Raw genomic sequence first — 9,797 nt, 5'->3', positions numbered from 1 at the left:
GAGATTTTTCTTGTTTCTTGAGGTAGGCTTGTATTGCTATAAACTTCTCTCTTAGAACTGCTTTTGCTGCATCCCATAGCTTTTGGATCATCGTGTTTTCATTGTAATTTGTCTCTAGGTATTTTTTTATTCCCTCTTTGATTTCTTTAGTGATCTCTTGGTTATTTAGTAACATTTTGTTTAGCCTCCATGTGTTTGTGTTTTTTATGTTTTTTTCCCTGTAATTGATTTCTAATATCACAGCATTGTGGTCGGAAAAGATGCTTGATATGCTTTCAATTGTCTTAAATTTACTGAGGCTTGATTTGTGACCCAAGATGTGGTCTATCCTGGAGAATGTTCCATGTGCACTTGAGAAGAAAGTGTAATCTGCTGTTTTTGGATGGAATGTCCTATAAATATCCATTAAATCTATCTGGTCTATGGTGTCATTTAAAGCTTGTGTTTCCTTATTAATTTTCTGTCTGGATGATCTGTCCATTGGTGTAAGTGAGGTGTTAAAGTCCCCCACTATTATTGTGCTACTGTCGACTTCCTATTTTACAATTGTTAGCAGTTGCCTTATGTATTGAGGTGCTCCTATGTTGGGTGCATATATAACTGTTATATCTTCTTCTTGGATTGATCCCTTGATCATTATGTAGTGTCCTTCCTTGTCTCTTGTAACATTCTTTATTTTAAAGTCTATTTTATCTGATATGAGTATTGCTACTCCAGCTTTCTTTTGATTTCCATTTGCATGGAATATCTTTTTCCATCCCCTCACTTTCAGTCTGTATGTGTCCCTAGGTCTGAAGTGGGTCTCTTGTAGACAGCATATATATGGGTCTTGTTTTTGTATCCATTCAGCCAGTCTGTGTCTTTTGGTGGGAGCATTTAATCCATTTACATTTAAGGTAATTATCGATATGTATGGTCCTATTACCATTTACTGAATTGTTTCGGGTTGTTCTTGTAGGTCTTTTCCTTCTCTTGTGTTTCTTGCCTAGAGAAGTTCCTTTAGCATTTGTTGTAAAGCTGGTTTGGTGGTGCTGAATTCTCCTAGCTTTTGCTTGTCTGTAAAGCTTTTGATTTCTCCATCAAATCTGAATGAGATCCTTGCCGGGTAGAGTAATCTTGGTTGTAGGTTCTTCCCTTTCATCACTTTAAATATATCATGCCACTCCCTTCTGGCTTCTAGAGTTTCTGCTGAGAAGTCAGCTGTTAACCTTATGGGAGTTCCCTTGTATGTTGTCTTTTTTCCCTTGCTGCTTTCAATTATTTTTCTTTGTCTTTAATTTTTGTCAATTTGATTACCATTTGTCTTGGCGTGTTTCTGCTTGGGTTTATCCTGTCTGGGACTCTCTGCACTTCCTGGACTTAGGTGGCTATTTCCTTTCCCATGTTAGGGAAGTTTTTGACTATAATCTCTTCAAATATTTTCTCAGGTCCTTTCTCTCTCTCTCTTCCTTCTGGGACCCCTATAATGCGAATGTTTGTGTGTCTAATGTTGTCCCAGAGGTCTCTTAGGCTGTCTTCATTTCTTTTCATTCTTTTTTAAAAATTCTGTTCTGTGGCAGTGAATTCCACCGTTCTGTCTTCCAGGTCACTTATCTGTTCTTCTGCCTCAGTTATTCTGCTATTCATTCCTTCTAGTGTATTTTTCATTTCAGTTATTGTATTGTTCATCTCTGTTTGTTTGTTCTTTTATTCTTCTAGGTGTTTGTTCTTTAATTCTTCTAGGTCTTTTTAAAACATTTCTTGCATCTTCTCGATCTTTGCCTCCATTCTCTTTCTGAGGTCCTGGATCATCTTCACTATCATTATTCTGAATTCTTTTTCTGGAAGGTTGTCTAGCTCCACTTCATTTAGCTGTTTTTTCTGGGGTTTTATCTCGTTCCTTCATCTGGTACAAAGTTCTCTGCCTTTTCATTTTGTCTCTCTTTTTGTGAATGTGGTTTTCCTTCCACAGGCTGCAGAATTGTAGTTCTTCTTGCTTCTGCTTTCTGCCCTCTGGTGGATGAGGCTATCTCCAGTAATTTTCCAATCAGGGGAAATTCAGGAAGCCTCTATCCAAACAATTCTCAGACTTCTGTTGAGCCTGTTCTGACTGTAGGCCTTAGTTCTGGTAACTGGGATCCTCCCCATTTTTTTAAGTGTAGTAAGAAACACGTAACATGAAATTTACCATCTTAACCATTTTTAAGTACAGTACAGTAGTGCAGTAGTGTTACATGCCTTTGCTGTGAACAGGTCTCTCAAACTTCTTCATCTTGCATAACTGAAACTTTATACCCTTTGAGCAATAACTCCCCATTTCCCTCTCCCTCCAGCCTCTGGATCCAGCCTTTTGCCCCATCTGTAGGGTCACAGTAGCTCTGCTGGACTTCCCTGCCCACCTGCCAGGGCTCCTGCCAGCAATGCTTGGCTCCTTTTTGTCTTCATACAGCCTTTGTCACAGAGCTTCTTCTCAAAGCCTACTACTGGGTCTGCCCCCAAGTACAGCCCCACCCATGAGCATCTAATTTCTGCCTCCTTTCTGGATGCAAATCAGGAGCTGAGATAATAATACTGGTGGGAATTCCCTGGTGGTCCAGCAGTTAGGACTCCCGCTTTCACTGTCAAGGGCCTGGGTTCAATCCCTGGTTGGGGAACTAAGATCCCACAAGCCGCGAGGCGAGACCAAAAAAAAAAAATACTGGTAATATAAGGTAATAATAGCATCTATAACGTATCCCATATGTCCTAAATTCTAGGCATCGTTCTAGATGTTTGACAGATAGGATCTCTAATCCTTACATAACCTAGAAGTACTGCTATTTCCAGGTGTGTCTCTGTTTTCATCAGGCACATTTTTTTTTTTTTTGGCTGTGCTGCTGGGCCTGCAGGATCCTAGTTCCCTCAAACCCAGGGCCCCGGCAATGAAAGCGCCAAGTCTTAACCCCTGGACCGCCAGGGAATTCCCCATCAAGCACCATTCTTGATGTAGATCTCAACCCTTCTTCAAGTCCCTCATACAATCCATTAGCACCAAAAGTATTCGCAAGCAATGTGAAATTTACTGATGCCTCCCTAAAGGAGTGGAACAGAGTTCTACACTGCACATCCAATAGAAGTCAAAATCCTCAACAGAAGTGGCTTTTCTCTGACCACCTCTTCTGCTGTGCTACCAGCAGGTCTCCTCCTTTTTCTCCCACCTCCAAGGCTCAGCCGCCTCAATATTATGCTGAATGTATAATAAAGTAACAGGTAACAGAATATGTAATATAAATATAGCTTAAATATCGCTTAAACAATATGGTTTATTATTGCTGGAGGTATCATTTCCAGGTTTGGTTAATTCAGAGGCACAACAATGTCATCAAGCACCCAACCCAGGTGCTTTCTGCCTTTTCCCTTTGCCATCCACAGCAGGTAGATTTTTAATCCTCAGAGTTGTCCCTCATGGTCACAAGATGGCTGCCATAGCTCCAGGAATTATATATGCAGATAAATACATCTAAAGATAGAAAGAGGAGCATTTCTCTTCATGTCCCCTACCTCCCACCCTAAATCAGAAAGGAAAATGTTTCCCAGAAATATCTCAGAAGATTTATCTTTAAACTCATCCAGCAGGGTTGGGTTACAGGCTTGTAGTAACTAATTAGTGTTTTTAGCCTCTAGAGTTGGAAAGTGGGTTCTGGCAGCAAGGACAAAGTGTGGGGAGAGAATGGTTGTTGAGAAGTGATCCACTAGTCTTGGCCATACAGAGCAGCTTGGTATCCTGCTCACTTCTGTGCTCTGCAAAGTAAAATGCCTGACTGTTAACAGGCCATGCTCCCTGGAAGTCTAGTTCATAGCCATCTAGTATTACTCAGGGAGGATCTTTAGAGTCCCACCCCTGCCCCTAACCCTAGTGGGATTCTCAAAGCAGAGGATGTTAAAATGCCTCCCTAAGAGGACTTCTGGAAATACCTTTACTGCCATCTCCATATACACAGCAATTCTGCAGACTGTTATTACCCCATATTACAGATTTAGAAACTGAGCAGCAGAGTCTTGAAGTGACTTGCCCAGAGTCAAACAACTACCACATTGTAAATCCATGTTTGAATCCAGGGTTGCCTGGCTTCAATGACCTTACTGCCAGTGAAAGAAAAACAAAGAACAAAAAAAGACAGAATGGGTTTAAAATTTACCAGAAGGACAAATAACTTCTTGGCCCTGCAATAATTAAAAACCATTACAAGATTCTAAGGAGGAATGTAATTTCTCTCTTTGGCTATCTTTAAAAGATAAAATAGAGCAGTGCTTTTAGCACTTTGCTGAGAACATGGAGGCATTTTAAAGTGTCTGAATGAATGAACACAAGCCATGCTTCTGAGTTCCTGACACCCAACCCTTTAAGTGGAGCCTGGGGATATCGTCATTCAATAGCATTTACTGAGGACCTGGCCTCTGCCCCAAGAAAGGGGGTCTGAGGCCAAAAAACTGGGTAAACATAATTTTGGCCTCTGTGTGGTAAGAGCTATTGTGGAAATATGAACAGAGGGCTGAGGGAGTGCTAGTCGGGGAAGGGGCAGGAGGGTGGATGTTAGAAAGACCAAGATCATCATCGCTCTGACTGACGTCATGCCTGTGTTCCAGGACAGTGCAGTCACTCATGTTCACAACAAGGACCCTGAGTCATGAGGAAAGAGCTAAATTAGATTCAGAATACACCGTACAGAAGGTAGGGGGTGAGAAATGTTTTGGAAAGATTTCCTTCCAAAATGGTTTATAGGAAAACATTTTAGCAATTCTAAATGTAAATTTCAGGGTTTTGTTTGTTTTGAAGCTCAGTTTATGGAACACTTCACATGGCTTATGTACTTACTTCATGTAATGTAGTAAGTAATTTGAGTACATTATCTTGTTTTAAAGCTTACAATAATCCTGTGAGGTAGATAGTCCTATTTTCCCAGTTAAAAAATGTTCTTTTTAATTTTTTTTTTTTTTTTTTTTTGCGGTATGCGGGCCTCTCACTGTTGTGGCCTCTCCCGTTGCGGAGCACAGGCTCCGGACACGCAGGCTCAGTGGCCATGGCTCATGGGCCCAGCCGCTCCGCGGCATGTGGGATCTTCCCGGACCAGGGATCGAACCCGTGGCCCCTGCATCGGGAGGCAGATTCTTAACCATTGCGCCACCAGGGAAGTCCCAGGAATTTAGTTTTAAGGAGAACAATTTTGCCACCTTGATCATCTGTTTGTATTTTCATCATCACTGATCATCATTGTATTTTCTAAATCTTGGGCAAGATGTGCTGCAAAATGTGAATGGGAAAAACACTGAATCAAGACCCTTACCACTCAAAGAGCTGTCCATCCCCTGACTGCTTTTCAGAAATGTAGATTCTCAGGTCCCTCTCCAGACCTACTGAATCAGAATCTGCATTTTCACAGGATGGCCACGAATTTCGTGTGCACATGAAGCTAGAGGAGTGCACTGCTCCAGATAGAGCCCTTTCCCTGGCATTCTCCCTCCCATCTTGGATGATGTTCTATGAGTGTATGAAAATCAAACACATAGTAGGTCATATCATGGGCTCTAAAAGACAAAGTTTATGTCAAAACAACATTTACTGTCTCCTTAACTGGATTTGTTTTTACTTTAACTTTATCTAGTAACTCCTCTCAAACAGATTTTTAGGGAGATCTATGGTCATACAAGAAAAAGGGGGAAATAATGGGGAAAAAGAAGCCAGTGTGAAGGAAAAGGAGGGTGCTGTGGTTTCCCAATGGCACAGACCCATCATGCAAAACCCTTGATGTATTACTGAATTTCTGCACCGGTCAGGCACAAAGCCCATTACCTGATGTGCCCACTGGGTTGTCTGGATTGTGAACAATGGCTGCTCCCATCTGGAACCCTTTGCTATTTTGCAACCGTTTCAGTGGCTCTGCTGAAAGCAGTGAAACAACAGCTGGTGAATAATCTCATTTTATATTAATAGAGCAGTGTTGACCCATCTAGGTCCCTCAGTACTTTACAAAACAGAACATCCTTTCTTTCCCCGGTCAAGGAACAGAGGTCTCAGCCATACTGCATTACAGCACAAGTAGGGGCCATTGCAGAATCAGGGGCAGAAAGAGCCCTTTTCTTGCAGACAGAACCTACTGGACTCTTTCAGATGAAATTTAAGTTAGGTTGAGAAGGATGGGAGAAAATATCTGCATTAAATCACCAGACTTTACCTATGGTAAGAAATAGCCACAAAGTAAGATGATTCTTCTCCCAAACCTGCCTCAGTTTTCTTTATGTGAAGCTCTTTCTGTGAAAGCATGGTAGAGATGTCAAAGTTGGGTGATAATCCTGAAAGATAAATCTGGGCTATTTTTAATACCAGTGCTAGCTGGTGGTTTAACATGAGTGGAGTCAAATAAAACAGAACGTGACGACACCACCCGTTAATCTGTGTTCCTGCCTGTGCTAGTAGCATTTTCAACACTGTAGAGAATTGCACAGGAATAAAAAATAATCTGTGATTTTGAGGTACTTCATTTTGCTGGAGGATTTATTAAAACAATGACTAACTAGAAGCAGGGATGTAAGATATAAGCATTAAAGATATACACTGTAGCCAATTATACTATCATTGACATATACAGGGTGGGAAGGCGAAAGTGTTTTCTTTAAGCAACGTTTCTGGAGGTTTTGTCAAAACTTTTTTTTTTCCAGGAGAAAAGTAATGTTTTCTTTTCTTTTTTCTTTTTTTTTTATTTTTTGGCTGGGCCACGTGGCATGCGGGATCTTTGTTCCCCATCCAGTGATGGAACCTGTGCCCCCTGCAGTGGAAGCATGGAGGCTTAACTACTGGACTGCCAGGGAAATCCCAAGTAATGCTTTCTTTAACATTATTTAACATTTTCTAAAGCTTAATTGGGAATTCCTGAGCCAATTCTTTTAATGTGGAATAGGAGGAAGCCGCTAGAAGGGAATTGTTAGGTGGATTTTCTACATGCCGCCAAAATAAGTAACCTGTTCTAGGGCTAGGCACAGAACCTGGGGGGAGCACTGAAGCCTGACGAGAGGGAAGGAAGGAGAATGGTGGAAATTTCTTAGAACCGTAGTTCCTGACCTCTACCCTTTGTTTGGTTCAAGGACCCTGTGATGGTTAATTTTATGCCTAGACTTGGCTAAGTCATAGCACCCAGATATATGTGGTCAAACATTATTCTGGATGTTTCTATGAAGGTGTTTTTTGGATGAGATTAATATTTAAATAAGTGGACTTTGAGTAAAGCAGATTGCCTCTGTAATGTGGGTGGGTCTCATCCAATCAGCTGAAGGCCTGAATAGAACAAAAGTGACCTCCCCTGAGCATGAAGGAATTCTCCAGCCCAACAGCCTTTGGACTTGAACTATGGTATCAACTCTTCCTGGGTCTCTAGCCTGCCAGCTCACCCTGAAGGTTCTGGACTTGTGTAAGCCAGTTCCTTAAAATAAATTTTTATATCTATACATGCTAATGGTTCTGTTTCTCTGGAGAACACTGAATAATACAGAACCCTCTTCGAGTCTGTATATTTATTTTATTTTATTTATTTATTTTTTTTGTGGTACGCAGGCCTCTCACTGTTGTGGCCTCTCCCGTTGCGGAGCACAGGCTCCGGACGTGCAGGCTCAGCGGCCATGGCTCACGGGCCCAGCCGATCTGCGGCGTGTGGGATCTTCCCGGACCGGGGCACGAACCCGTGTCCCCTGCATCGGCAGGCGGACTCTCAACCACTGCGCCACCAGGGAAGCCGCCTTTTTGAGTTTTTAGAAGGAATATTTAACGAATGCCTTCTATGTGCCAAACTATGGTCCTTTCCCCCAAACCCTCCCAAAAACCCTGCAAACACAGGCTTTACTTATGGTCTCCAGGGAATCACCAAATCTTTGAAGCACATCATGGATTCCCTCTCTCAAATTAAAACCTCCTAGGCCTCCAGCTAGTAAAAGGGATATAACTGAATAATTCCTCTTCCAAATTTTCCTGTCCTGAAAGCAATTACCACCTGGCAGGTGGCTTAAGGAATGTAGCTACATGAAGTTTTAAAAGCATCAGGAAGAGAAAAACAAATACCGTATGCTAACACATATATATGGAATCTAAGAAAAAAAATGTCATAAAAGCATCAGGAAGGTGTCCCACCAGAAATCTCCCTCTCCCTCACCTCTCTGAGGGGCCAGGGACTATACAGTATTCTGTAGTACAGGCTTCCTAATTTAACTGCAGTAAGGCACTGCTACCTCACATGGTGTGGCTGAGACTAGCTGGTTATTCCCAAACATCAGCGTTGCCTCCGTGGCACTCTGCTCCTCAACTAGTTCTCGCTGATGGAATGTGAGTGAAGGTTGTATGTGTGGCCTGCGGTCAGAGGCCATTCAGATGGAGAAGCCTTTTCATGCTCTTTCTTCCCTTGCAGCAGACCCAGTGAAGGACTTTTTGGAGATGATGACAGAGGCCCTGGATGGATGGAGCTTGAAAGAGCAAGAGGCCAGATCCCCTTTCTCTCCTACCACTATATTGGACTGTGATAGAAGCAAGAAATAAACCTTAACTTTGTTAAATTACTGAGATCTGGGAGTTGTATGTCAGCTTATCCTGATGAATACACATGGGGATTTTGTCACTGGAAAAAAGATTTTTGTAGAAATACCACAGAAATACCAATTTTAAAGAGCTAATATGATTTACGCCATTATTACCCATTGACCTTAGCAGAGACTAAAGGAAGGGTCCTGAGGAAATAGCCCTAGTTAGGACTAAGGAGTCTAAACTCAGAGATGACATGAGGTGACCAGGCTCCTGCCAGAAGCTGCCATGCTGCAGAAGTGCAGCGGGCATCATTTACACAGGCTCTGTAGTTCCCTGGAGTTGTGCAGTGCACAGCCTGCCCAGCCTTACAAAGTAGCCCTGCTCCTGGGAATGGCCTAGCAGTACAAAAGCAGCAGGAAGAATTGAGAGGAGCAGTAGGAGGGTGGTGCAGAGCACTCCATGCCTCTTTCCTGGTTTCATCCTCCAGCCAAGCGTTGGCCCTGTTATTGCTGAGGTACCTGAAAATTCTACCCACACTGCAACTAATCACAATCCAAGACAAAAGGACTGACTTTTTCGTCCACAAAAGGAAGCGTATCTTCTCTGAAACAGTTCTTTAGGGTCTACTCTAAGTTACTGGTTACTAAAGGAGAAACTATACTGAAAAATGACTTATTTGTTGGCCCTGCAGTTAGAAAGTAGGGATTATTATTCCCATTTGTCATGGAAAGTTTTTCTTTATGACTCCTCTGTACATGGTCCCCCACCGTGCCCCCTTTCAATATACTTTATATTATGGAACATTTCAAACAGTACAAAACAGAGAAAATAGTGTAATGGACAATTGCCAAGCCTCAACAATTATTAACATGTGGAAATCCTATTTCCCTCCACTTAACTGGATTATTTTGAAATTAGTCCCAGATTTCACATCATTTCATCCATACATATTTTAGTATTGTGTCTCTAAAAGATAAGGACTCTTAAAAAAAACATAACCATAATGTCATTATCATACCTTAAAAAGTCTTAATATTATCAAATAGTCAGTGTTCAAACATTCCAAATTTCTCATTATTTAGTAACAGTTTTTTAAAATTAGTATTTTATGGTCCATACATTGCAGTTAAAATATCTTCTTCATCTTTTTTAACTTACAGGGTCCCCTGCCTTTTTTTCTTTTTCCTTTCAATTTATTTGTTGGAGAAACAGGATTATCTGTTCTGTAGTTTCCCACATTCTGCATTTTCCTGACTGCATCCCTGTGGCATCATTC

The sequence above is a fragment of the Physeter macrocephalus genome, chromosome 13, assembly GCF_002837175.3.
Source record: "Physeter macrocephalus isolate SW-GA chromosome 13, ASM283717v5, whole genome shotgun sequence".
Lineage (NCBI taxonomy): Eukaryota > Metazoa > Chordata > Mammalia > Artiodactyla > Physeteridae > Physeter > Physeter macrocephalus.
The sequence above is the reverse complement of the archived record's forward strand: the minus strand, read 5'-3'. Positions refer to the sequence as shown.